Source organism: Lepisma saccharinum, chromosome 11 (genome assembly GCF_977018435.1).
Source record: "Lepisma saccharinum chromosome 11, izLepSacc3.1, whole genome shotgun sequence".
Classification (NCBI taxonomy): domain Eukaryota; kingdom Metazoa; phylum Arthropoda; class Insecta; order Zygentoma; family Lepismatidae; genus Lepisma; species Lepisma saccharinum.
In genome coordinates this window covers 53,562,928-53,576,734 of record NC_139239.1, presented here as the reverse complement: position 1 = coordinate 53,576,734, position 13,807 = coordinate 53,562,928, and positions in this window count along the sequence as shown.

The window sequence follows — 13,807 nt, the reverse complement described above, 5'->3', positions numbered from 1 at the left end:
GAGGTAAAAGAGAAGTGATAATAAATAACTGTAAAATAGAAATAAGCTTTACAAATCACAATTTTTACAGTTTTTGTCTTTCATTACTGTCTCTTTAACGTGATTCAGTTTCTCTTTGTAGACTACATGGTTTATATTCACAAGCAGTTTAAATGTGTTAATAAACAATTTGCTTGAATGAGATGACAATGTTCTTCTTGAATAGGCGTACTTGACTTTACAAAAAGGTCCGCTGTTTCCTCTTTTGGCGAGCCATCGTAATTCTCTCGGGCCTTAAACAACAAAGAACTGTCGCGCCACGGAGTCTATGGTTATATAGCTGTTACAGACAGATGGACATACACAGAGCACAGAGATAAAACATCTTAAGTAAGAGTTATGACAAAAGTCCAAACAATCCTGGCGGGGGTATGCAGCCCAGCATTGCATCTCTGCACACAGGATTAGCTATCCTGGAAGGAGACTGAGCCGAATCCTTGGGCAGAGCAATGAAGCTTAAAGAGACGAACCTGCGTTTTGAGCCGGGAGGAGTTAGCGCGAGATGGAAGGCGAAAGTCCCCAGAAGGGTAACGATGCCACAAAACAAGTTCCCACTGCAATAAAAACGGTCATCTCTCTCTCGCTCTCTCAACTTTAGCTTTGTGACGGAACTTGTTCGGTATTTCTGGCTCGGAAGTTACTCAGGAAGGACAATGGCGTAAAGTTCTATGCACGTAAAAGAAAAGGACAAACTTCTTGCCTCCAAAGTGCACCTAGAAGGATCTTGCTGCTTTTACGAACGAAACTTTTCCGGCGTCCATCTTTACTTTAACCTGTACGAGGAATATTTGAAAATCAATGTTTGCAGTCATAAAAGTCAAACCAAATTTAACGTTTCCACATTTTCCATGTAATTTTAATTAATTTTCTGGTCCAACCTACAATAATTTAACATACATAAAGATTTATGTATATTAATCAAAAGATTCAATATTTAACATTGCTAAATGAAAATGACGCATCATAAAATATATTTCCCCTCTCCCCAAAATAAACTATTGATTGATTGATTTAGTTTATTTTACTTCGCGTTTTGTGCCTCTTGGCTAATTTGCGAAGATGGGGATGAGTGATGAAACTGACGAATGGACATTCACAAACAACCAAGCCCGAGCGGGATTCGAAGCCGGGACACTTCCAAAATAAACCAGTCGGATGGAAATATGAATATGGTTTCAATTTCCAATTCTACCAGCCATAATAAAAACAAATTTACCTGATTATTCCAGTATTGTGAAACTTTTTACAAAACGTTTCAACTTTTCCATGACCTCTTGCCTTTAAAGTGAAGATTACACTGGGGAACAAATTTGAACTTTTTTTTTTGGCACACGAGGAAAAATAGCTGATAATAGAACTTTTCACGCTGAATTCAAATATGTAAGTAGTTTTTCTACATCACCCACAGTTTTTTTTTTGTAATGCCCAGGTTAAGTGTAAAACATTTTTGTGCATATACATAGGCTACATACATGGCGCTATTCAACTTATCTAAAATGTGAGCGTTGTTGATTTCCTTCTGTATTGTGCATCTGGAACATCTCTCTTCAGCATCCAACAGTAATGACAAAGCATTCTTGTACTCCACTGTCCTTGGTACCTCTTTTCCATGACAGAGATGTCTTGGTGGAAACGCTCCCAATGTTTGTCACAAACGGCACCAAGGTTGTCAGGGAAGAAATTCAGGTGAGATTCCAAGAATATACTTTGAGGGACATACTGTATTACACACCACGCATGACTGTAACAGTTCACCCACAGTCTCATGATATTTCCAAGCTTTATGATATCATAATACGATTATACACAAAGCTTTTAAATTAACTCCACGCTGATCTTTCAACTTCGCCTAACAGACCAATTTTTTTATTCGTTATCAAAGTTCTAATTCGGGTCACAAAAAATCCCTTCCCTTATTCTAGTGTACTTACACAAGGAAATTTTTCCTTCAAATAATGAAAGCAACGCAATTGTTGTTCATCGTCTTAACAAAGGTTTTCAAAAGCCCTCCCTAACTTGATATGAAATGGAGGGAAAAAATCACACATGAGTTGACTAGTAAGGGATCTGCAACATTTTTCTGTCCAGGCGTATGTGATTCACGCTTTGGTCATTTTTGATGTAATGATTTCTTGTTCCTGCTGTCCCATTCGCACAAGAAGCAGCAAAATTTAGTATAGCCGAGCTGCAAACCCTTTAACAACACAATTACTTTTAAATTGAAAAGTTCGGCCTGTTTTCTTTCCCAATTTCAAATACTGAACAAAGTTGTAGAATTCGCTTTGTGTTAACTGATGAGATTCACAAGAAGAGGCTTCAAAAGTAGAATGATCTTGCTCCTAATTTTGAACTTCGGTAGCTGCCTCATGTTCCAATTCATCTCTACAGTTAGATATCCAGGAGGTTGCAACGTTCGTACCCCCTACACACAATTACCACACTCTAAACACTTCAATTATTAGAACGGCATATGGCTTCCCATAAGTGCTAACTTTTTAAATACAGTTGGTGAACACAGACTCCAAAATATTATCAGGGCTTGCTGAGATAAGAAAAGGTTATACCAGTTTAATTTATGTTTTTATTATAAACGCAATATATCAATGTCTGTTAGCACACTTACACATGTGTCTTTTACCTGTGACTCTTTGGTACAACACACGTGCTTTTTACCTGCACCACACACACATGCATTTACCTGCACTACTTCTATTCTCGTAGAGAAAAGGGGGACAGGGAACATCCAATTTATTCCTCGCAGTGAGGCGGCAGGGGGAGTATAGGGACCCAATTTGGTCTAAGGGTCGCCGATGACATCACGGGCTTCCCTGTAAAAGATAGTAGGAAGCACGCTGTACCCCAAACCTCAGCTGGGAAATGGCCGTAGCCAATCGGCACCCCCGACGAACGGGACGCTTGGGTGGTAGGATCAAGGGATGCCGCGACTCCCCCGGCGTCAGCGGGGAAGTGGCAAGCCAACCGGTGTCTCCTATGCAGGGTCGGCGGGTTAGGAAAGAAAGGTCCTGGTAGTCCCAGTCAAGCCGGGCAGATAGAACCTGAGTACCTATCAGTCGAAGCGATTGGACCAGGTAGGTAGGTTCCTGCTAGGCTCTTCTTCTTCTTTCTTCTGGAAAGGCTTCTAGTATTCAGGCTGGGAGGCCGGTTTACCCTGGATGTTTGCCCGTTGACATCAGGGAGCCAACTGAGCTCCGGATATGGATAATAAACCTTTTCCTGCTCCCACAAAAATAGGCAATACTTAGGCTGGAGAGTTCAATGAACCAACCGATCTCCACCTACGCACTGGTAATGATCAGGCTGGAAAGTTCCAACTGAGCTCCGGGCCTCGCTGGGCTGGCTTTATACTCGCGGTGGCGCATGGGCGGTGAAAATCCTAACTAACAGTACACTTTGCCAACTCACTTTTTGATTACATATTGCAAACTCCGTACTGAGAATTATCATGGTTTGATATCGAGAAATCACTAGTGGAAAAATCACTATTTCCTTTTCCGGAATGTCTGGAGTAAGAGAAGGCGAACGCGTCCTGGGAGCATGTTGCGGATGTGTGCCTCGCGGAGGGGAGGGGAAGCGCGGGAGGGGGCGACTCGACTGGAACAGTAGTTCTGTAGTAAACGTGACAGCTCGCAAGCCTACTAGGGGAATTCTGCATTCTGCAGAAGCGTGCGGTAAGGAAAGGCGGGGCAAGCGCCGCTTGCGTTGTTTATTAAAACACTTTTGATATATTAAGTTCGTGTTTTTCAATGCCTTTATACACATTAGAATAGAATTTATTTACTATAAGATATTTACATTGCAGAATTTTTCATTTTTTCTATTTTCTGTTCTTTTGGCTTGAAACATAAACCGGCTACACCCCTGACGACGCTGGGCGATGCGGCACGATTGACCGCGTTAGAATAAGAGAACTGCTCGCCTTTCTCCCCGCTTTTCGAGTGACTTATGCAGTTCTTGCATGGACACTGTCCATCCCCGTTTACGAAGAAAAAGGCCGAGGGCAAGCAACACCAAGACCGCATCTGTCTTTGGCAAGGGTGTTGGAAAGAATTCGTCCACACTGGCCACAAGTGTTGCTAACTTCCAGAATTTTCTGTGCATCCGTAGCACCACCTAACGCGGTACGATTTTCATGTTTGAAACTCTATAGTAATCAACAAGTTACATTATGAAGTTAGCCAGTGATCACCAGTCGTATGCTATTTATAAGAAATAAGTAAGAAACCGAAACCCGTCCGTTTATTTGAGATCGAAACTTTATGCTAATAGGATGTTTATTATTTTCAGGGTAAAAGAACGTAATTTAATTTACAGTTGCCCTCAAATATCAAGTAAATCATTATTTTCTTCATGGTTGAAATTTACAAGTTGATATCGAGAGGCTGTTTTTCTTCTTTATAAACCGTGCAGAGAAGATTTGATTTTACGGTATGTATGCACTTCATACACTCAAGCCCGATACTTCACCATTATGCACATTATTGTAAGTAGGGATGTGTGTTGGTCTATATTATATTTGAAATTGTTATAATTAACCGAAAGGAAAAATTAACCCATCGCTTGCCTATCACGAAAGGTCACGGCACGCCCCTGGCATTCTGCACCCTTCCCAACCTCGTCTGGTCCCGCCCACAAGCTTTCGCCTCTGCGCGTCGCTACTTCAGACATTCCGGAAAAGGAATATAGATGCACGTGTTAACATAAACTAAAACTGTGTGCATTTAGACAATACAATTAATAACGGGTCTCGCAGAACTCTGTATTACTAACAAAGGGTTTAACAATGTAAAGCTTGGAAGCTCTCGAAAGCTTGGAATCATTTCCACAACTCACCTGGTCGATAGCCCGAGAGAAGAGAATCTGTTCATCATTCGTCGCCAGGAAAGCTTCAAGTCTTATTTCAATGTAAAATACAATTATTAACGTTTATAGAACAAGTTATATTGTGCGGATCCACAGGACCGTCCCAACTTTCAACTGAAATGTTAATTCAAAAAGAAAATAGCGACCATGCAGAATCTATTATAATAAAGTGGCGACCACGCAGGGTCGTTACAGGGTGTGGTACAAGTACTGGCCTCTTGGCAGATGTCAAATTTGGGTACTTCACTGTACATATATTTGGATTTACTAGTTATTCCTTTTATCATTGTAATACAGAAATAACAGTCCGATGAATGATCTTGTGGTTCAAGCCACACCATTCCATTACCACTGAAGTCGCATCATCTACGAGGTTTGCCCCCCCCCTTTTCAATGAAATTCAGTCCTCCCCCGAAATAAAACCCTGCGTGTGTCATTGTGCATTCGTACAGGTTAAATTGATTGTGCCAAAATTCTGTTCGAAATCATTTAAAAACTGTTTTACATACATTACTTATCACAGAAAAAATACCTAAAATTCCGAACAAGCAATACTTAAAAAATTTCATTGTACAAAAACTGTGGGTGATAGAAAAATTCTGAGTGTATATTTGAATTAAGCGTAACATTTTACATTAGAGACCAAATATATGTTTCATGTGCCAAAAACTGTGTTTGCCAGTGCAGTGGTGCAGCAAAATTTGTGAGTAGATGTATTACAATAATATGTACCAGGTGGTTATAATTAAAGTGACGGTGTTCAGAGTGGTACAGCACGGGCTGTAATGAGAGTAGCAGTCTGAAACTTCGTAGATATGCTAATGAAGCAACGCGCTCGCGAATTATGCAAAAATAAAAAATAGTTCCAATTCTCGCCACCAGGGTAAAAAATGGCGCTGTAAGCAGTCAAAACGTGGAATTTTCCGTAACTCTGACGTCAAAGTCGGTGACATTGCCTAACCATTGTGTGAGCTCCCTGGTTGTGGTTGGTGACGCTTGTTACTTTTTTCCTTTAGTAATGTTCATGTAATTCGAATAGTGAAATTGTAGGGATATTTTATTACAAAGAGTATTGTTTTCTGCGATTTATAGTGTTTTTCTTGTAACTATACCAAGTTTTGACTGCTTTTTTGCCCATTTTTTACCCTGGTGGCGAGAATTGGAACTATTTTTTTTTCTTTTTTTGCATAATTCGCGAGCGCATTGCTTCATTAGCATATCTACGAAGTTTCAGACTGCTACTCTCATTACAGCCCGTGTTGTACCACTCTGAACACCGTCACTTTAATTATAACCACCTGGTATATATATAAAGTATGGGTGATTCGAACGTTCTCGGACACTTACAACATTCTCTTTCTATCTTATTGTAACGGTTTCGATGAAGCAAGAGCATGTGAATGTGCAAGGCTGTCAGCGGAGAAAATTTGACATTGAAGGTCCTGGAGTTGTAAGTAAATCGAATCTGCTTAGACTCTTCCAGAATAGCGACACCATGATGGAGGACAAATTGGAAGGTCTTCATCACTGACAATCAAACTCTGCTCCAATCTGCCACCAGTATTCGCAGATTGTATACCGCGCTCTAGACTTCACACCAGACCATTGTTGGACACCCGCTTCAACTCGCCTTCCAGAGCAATCAACTTTTAAAGAATCCCACACAACGGCTGATTCCGGCAATGGACTGTAACTGGAAACAAAAAATGGAGTTTAACTCGAAGCCAGTATTCTTGCACAGAACCAGTAGTCGCAGGCCGGTCACGTTGTAGATTTGGTGATTTACAGCAGGGTTATTAAAGCTCCAGAAATTTTAAATAAATTTAATTCCGGTCCAGGAGAGAAAATCAGCAAGTGTAAATGACTTCTGGACCGTAAAGAACCTTTTCATCTCTAAAGTATTTCAATTCGGTCCAGGAACCTTTTTTCCGGATCAATTTAAATACGGTCCAGGAACCTTTTTACAATGAAACAAACGCAACTTGTACCGAATTAAAAATATGAGAGAAAAAGGGGTCCGGTCCTGCAGCGGAACCCAATAGAACCCATTAGAATTTATTGGTTCATGGACCTTCAACACTGATTCAAAGTGGAAGGTTGTAGCACTGATCTCCTGCTGTATATCTGGTGTAATTCTGAAGGTTCGATGCACTGCGAACTGATTCCAGACGACCGCGCCTGGAATAAAAAGCTCCACAACACTCAACAACTAATCAAGTTTGCGCAATTTGAAGAATCGAAATTCGGTACTGCCGTACAGCCAACGCAAAGATAATATTAGGAAATTTGCCCATCGCTATTTTCATTATTCATTTATTCTACTGTGTGTGTTGATTTAAGAAATGGACTTCTACTGATGCGAAACAGATGTTGCCCTCTGAGGCATTCCATGTCAGTGCCCCTGAATCTCAATTTTTAAAATTAAATGAAATACTGTAACTATATTCTCTCTTGTAAGTGAACAATCTAAATTTGTCATTTCGATAAATCAAGTATTATACATAATTAAGATAGAAAGTAGAAGGCATTTTAATTTTACATAATGATAGTTTATTTTAACTTCTTTATTTACTTTGTTTACTAATGTGTCTCACCCGTGACACCAAAAAACAACTGTTACATTTCTCCTTTAACTCCACTAGAATATTCAAAGGCCAATTACCATCTCCCTTTGTCTTAATTTATTTTTCATCATTTGAAAATTCCTAGAAATTAAAATAAATTCCTTATTAAAGAGGCAGGGTTTCATCTCTCCCACCCGTGACACAAAATTGTTAACTTAAGCTACAAATGTGGGAAGGTATTCTAAGGTTAGTTATGATTAATCAAGACTGTTAAGTTTCATAATTTGGTGCACAGAAACTCTAAGACGAAGAAATTGTAAACGTAAAATAAATTTAGTTTAGTTAACCGTTTTCAATATCACTACCCAAGTCTCGAACGAGATCCAGAATCTCGGAAACCAAGTCTCGGTCTCGTACCGATTCTTCAAGGGTCTGACTCGTTCTCGGCGCTTAGAAGCCTGTCTAGGTCTTGTATTGAATTTTAAAGGACCAATACAAGACAGGGATTTGTGTTATCTCTGTATCATCCTTAATTGCTAAGATGGTACAGTACATCGTCTAAGTAAACAATAACGCGAAATCATTTGCTGTATTCTTTTTAAGGCGTATGTGCCTTACTTCTCCATACTCAAGGAATGACTCCAAGGTAGGGTAGAAAAAAATCATGATGTTTATTTAAAAAATCATTTTTGATGACTTTTTTTATTTAAATCGATTTTTTTATTTAAAAAACACGCTTAATATTGCTTGTATGGTTTTTGGCACCATAAATATAGAAATATGTTTTATATAGAAATGCTTCTGGTAAGCGGCCCCGTAAAATATTTGAACAGTTTGCTCAAAGGAAATAAAAACATATGTAAATACATATTTTTCTGTTTCTGATACTGTATATATATAAACCTAGTATGGAAATGTTTGTTGAGTGTGTTGATGAAATTAAAATAATTTCATAAGTTTTATTCCATTGAAAATAAAGCATTCGTATATAATTGTAATTTAAAATATTTTTATATAGTCTTCGTAGCTGAATTTTGGAAGTTTTTTTAATGGTAGTTTGCAAAATATCAGCTGCCAAGTTTATTTACAGTTTAATGATAATGACACTATTTACGGTTTAGCATGATTGGTATTTTGTATATTATTTCCACACAAAATGTTTGCTATTTTTGCCTATAAAAATTATTGAATTTTGAATCAAGATAAATTTAAGTGCGTTTACAGTTTACATATTACATTTTCTTTTGTATGAGCTTTACCACATATATTTTGTTTCCTAAGAAACACCATTAAATGATTACGAGATGTTTTAAAAATCACCTGATTTAAACCAATTCACCTTGCTCCAAGGTAAAGAGCATTCAATTTCCACCCAGTAAAGAACTGTAGGCCCTATAATTTGAAATATTCATTCTGGCTTGGCATTCAAATCTTCAAGATATTTCCAAGGAAAGTATTTTCTAGATCGCACGATACTTTGGACTTCTTCGGAGTTACGAGCCCTGCGTCCCGCCATTAAACATTTCCCGGTCGGTTCAAACGTATTCCCACCCAGCGTTTAAGCCAATCGATGACATGGAAATGTGGACATCAAACGACACTTGGCAGAACGGCGCCTCACGTTCTCGCCATTCGGAGAGAGATATCGTGGGTTCGATTTCCGATTGAAGCATGGTGCTTTCTGGCGCTCACTCGGCCAATGTTATGGCCTACTTGATTTGATAAGTAGCGGATTCCGAAGCAAAGTAAAGGGACATTTAAATCAATGCTGCGACTAAAAATCTGCGAATATGTGGCTTCCATTCACTGAGAGTGCAACAAAGATCTAGATTTTATTAGCTACTAGCTGATTACCCGACGTTGCCCGGGTATTTATTTATCCCAATCTTGTATTAGACAGGGAAATATTGAATTCTAACTATAATGTAAAATGTAACTAATTTTAAAGGTGATCGTGAATGTCACCAATTAGCTTAGCGACTCCGAAAACTATGGATTCGACACTAATATAGGTCATTTGTAGCATTTTATTTTTCACCCCCTCTCAACCCTCATGCCGACAGGTGATGATGAACTTGGAGTTGAACCGCATTGGGAATCTCACGAAAACTATGGATACCATTCACAATACAGCCTGAATGTTAGACAACCCGAGAGACACAATCGTTCTGCGGATTGCATAGAGTCACGGATGTCTGTGCGGAAATTAATATCGGTGGTTCTCGATTAATTTTACATGTTATTCCTTCCCACCCCTAGGAGTAATAGGGGTGTCTTACCCCCACAGTACTTATTTGCAGGTTGCAAGTGATACGCGTACCAAGTTTACTCCAGGCGTTCGAGAGATATGCCGAAACAAACAAATATACACCCCCCCCCCCCCACACACACATCCATTTTTATATATATAAAGAGATAAGAGAAGATATTTGCCTAGTTTCGATGCACTTATCTGCCAAACCCATATAATTATTTAAACCGCGAGGTAGCAAACTGCTGACAAAATGCACGATTTTTGTCTAAATTTTAGTTCAATTGTGTGATATTAGTTAAACAATGGTCATTCTAACACATTACTTTCGTTAGTTGTAAGGTGTAAAGATAAATCAGTGTTGAAAGTTGAAAAGTTTTTCAGAGATGTGTTAACAACAAAATATCTTTACCAAAAAAAACAGAAATTTGCAATGAATTGTGTTCCATTAAATGAATTGTTTCATTGAAAAGCTGTTTATCATGTAGATTTTAATTTTAAAAAGAATGTTGTTTTACGTTACTTATCTACCTCTAGTGCTTGTAGGTATCTATCGTGTCGCCGCATGAATGGATATTAAATTAAATTAATGGAACAGGAACGCCAATGCCCAAAATTGGAGACGAACCCGTAACCAGCGGTGACGAAAACAGATATGAATTTGTATGTTTTGTTTACATGCCGCAAGGGATGCATTGAATTTAAAAACAACATATCCATCAGGCTTTAAACTATCTCTCTAAAATACATAAGCAGCACTTGGAATTTGGGGGGAAGTTTATATCGAGATATTGAAGACCATGGTAAACATCACAATAGCCATTTCCTTTCAGTTCGAAATAATTCTTATTTTTCATCTTTTGACTATTTTTGTCATATTTCAGTATTTTTGTACGTTTATATATTTTGGAGGTTTCTAAATGCATTTCCCTCTCATGATCATTTTATGCATTTTAATTGCATTGACTTCTGCCAAAATGCTACAATGGAAAATCACCTCGGAACAAGTAAACGGATTCTTGTTAGTACCTGGTCACAGATATCGATAAAGGTAGGAAGGAAGTAACAAACATTTTGAGACTTTTTAAGGTCATTAACATGAACACGCTGGAACCTTTATGGTGGTGGGACGAAAGTCGTGCCCTTCTCACCCCTCTGTAGCACCGCCACCTGTACCTCCTCAGCAAGTAACGCTGTTCTAAAAGGCAATTAGGGCTCGCAAAATTGCTTCCAGCACGTCAGCGCCAACTTCTGTAATTGCTCCGGCGACCAAAGGTCATTCTTATTTGCCGGCGATTGTCTGAAGGCTTTTGGGGTCTTCCGGCAGCCATTACGGATGAATGGCGCATTGAATGATGGGACAATGGCGAAGCGATTCCTCAAGATTCACCACGAATGGATTAATGGACAAAGAGAAGCAGCCGACTCCCAAGAAATCCTCGAAGATTTCTGGGTAAGGCGACGTCTGGAATTTTGCCACGAAAACCCACCAATCTTTTACGCAATGTAAACATTCGACCTATCGTACAATAAAACATCGAGACACTGTTGACATACTCTTGACATTGAAGGTTGACTTTTCTTCTGTGCCAAGCGAAAGGCAAATTATCTCACCCCCTTATCTATAGTGTTGTACTCTGTGATAACTTATCTGTGTGAATATATGTAGGTTCTTTGTTCCCAATAGCGTTTGTTTGCAGAAAATGTGCGTTTCAGAAATGTTATATCTTGTGATTGTTGCGAGATTCCGGTACAGAAATGCTAGAATATCGGTTCGAAAAAAGAAGAGCATGCAGAAACAGTTAGTTTATAAATGTAGCATATGCTACTTTAGCGGGATATAAATTATCCGTCCGTCCGTCTCTCTATGTCATCAAAGAACTGAAAGTAAAAAAAAAAGAGGGAGACGGAAGGAAGAGAAGGAGACAGAGCGATAGGGAGGGAGGGAGAAAAATAGTTATTGTTTGAACTGGACTTTGTGCATAGACAGGTTAATTGCGACTCGACCTGACAGTGGTTGAGAAAAAGATAAAGAATATGTAAAGATAGACTGTTGATATATTGCTATGTGAAGATAGATTGTGTTCTGTCTTTGTTAATGTATTAAGTGGAGTTTATGTGACATGGAATTATAAGTTACAATAAATTATGTTCAAGGTACCGTTTTGCCTAATTAACGTTCATTACAGGATCTACAGTTTAGACTAGGATCCGAACAAGTATGGGGCTCTATGTAGTATCGAACCCGGGACTCCTTGATTGCAAGGCGACGACGTTACCAATACGCCATAGAGGAGGCTTAGAAGGAAACCGAGAGAGAGAAGCAAAGACAGAGACAGAGAGAAAATATAGCAGCGAGAAACAGAGGGAGGGGAGGGGAATAAGAAAGAAAGAGACAAGGGAGGGAAAGATTGAGGACGGATAGAGTGAGAAGAGTGAGGAAAAGAGGGAAGGGAAGACAGACAGAGAGATCGTAATCAATACATTTTTAATGCTGCGACATCTCAGAAACAACTCAAGTTTTAAATACGAAATTTGGCGAGTTGAGAATTATTCACACTCTCGATCGACCTATTCCCAGTCAACAGTCGAAACCAATCAATACACACCAATTTCCCAAAACATACTAAAGATGGAAACATGAAATTAGCGAACAGAAACATCAACCTAACACTAACCTAACCACATATAAAGAAACTCGAAGAAGATGCCTATCTGTCCCTTTATGGTGGAAGTTCACAATCAGTATATGCAAATAACACTAGACAACAAATTTTAACTTTTTGTTTTTTACAGAAGCCAAAATAGCTGATTTATATGGATTTGAGTGTGCTGAAGTTGAAAATGACAATTAAAAATCTAGATTAGCTCAGGTTTGGAAGTTATTGAAACTTTTATGTTCTTCACATATTATAATGGGCCATAGTCTAACAAGCGTAGCACTGCCTAACACACATTTACTTACCAAACAATTTACAGTGGTTTTGGGGTTAATTCGATGCACTGATCACAAATATGGAGTTTGTTTTTCTCGAATGGCTCTAGTTTTTAAGATACAGGGTGTTGAAGTTTATATTGCTACTGAAATACTGATACATATATTTTTCATATTCTATTCAAAATTTTTGAATGACAAGCCTGCTGATTCCATATATCACATCATTTATGTCAGACTAGTTTTTACAATGCAAACTAGTAAAATGTAACCTATTCACAAATCATGTGAAAAAATAAATCAAAGTGCTTTAGACTAAGTACATGAAATGCTAGTCAATTTAGTTAAATTAAAGATACACTATTAACAGCTACCTTGTTTACAACACGCGTTTTCTCTTCGCCTGCCTCTTATGGGGAAGATGAGAGTCTTTCTGCAAAGTTCAGCAGAAATCTACCAACATTGAAGCACTGAATCTTCCTTGGTATCGATGTTCCATTACAGAGATTTCTTGGTGAAACCTCTCACCATGTTCATCACTAAACGCCCCACAATCTTCATGGAAAATGTCGATCGATATGTGAGTGAATGAAGTGCATTCTGAGTGGCATGTTGCATTTCAGTTTCTCATAGGCACATATAAGGTCATTCACAAGTTCAATATAATTTTCAGCCCTCCTATTGCCCAAGAACAATGACGTAACTTTCCGAAAGAATTGCCACGCGTTTAGCTCATCAGGACTGAGAATACACTCGAATTGCTGGTCTCCAAGGACCTTACGTATTTGTGGACCAATGAATACTCCCTGCTTGATCTTCTCAGCACTCAGTCCAGGGAATTTTACACGCAAGTATTCAAATGCTCGTTCGTTGCTCTTATTCACTGCTTTTACAAATGACTTCATCAATCCTAGCTTTACATGTAGTGGTGGTAACAAGACTTTACTGGGATTTAAAGTGGCTCCCATGAGACATTTTTCTTGACAGGCAATAAAGCTTGTCGTCGTGGCCAGTCCTTCTGTTTGTAATGTAAATCCTTAGCACGACTGTCCCACTCACAAATGTAGCAGCAGTACTTAGTGTACCCACCTTGTAGGCGCATAAGCATACCGATGACTTTTAAATCAGCACATATGA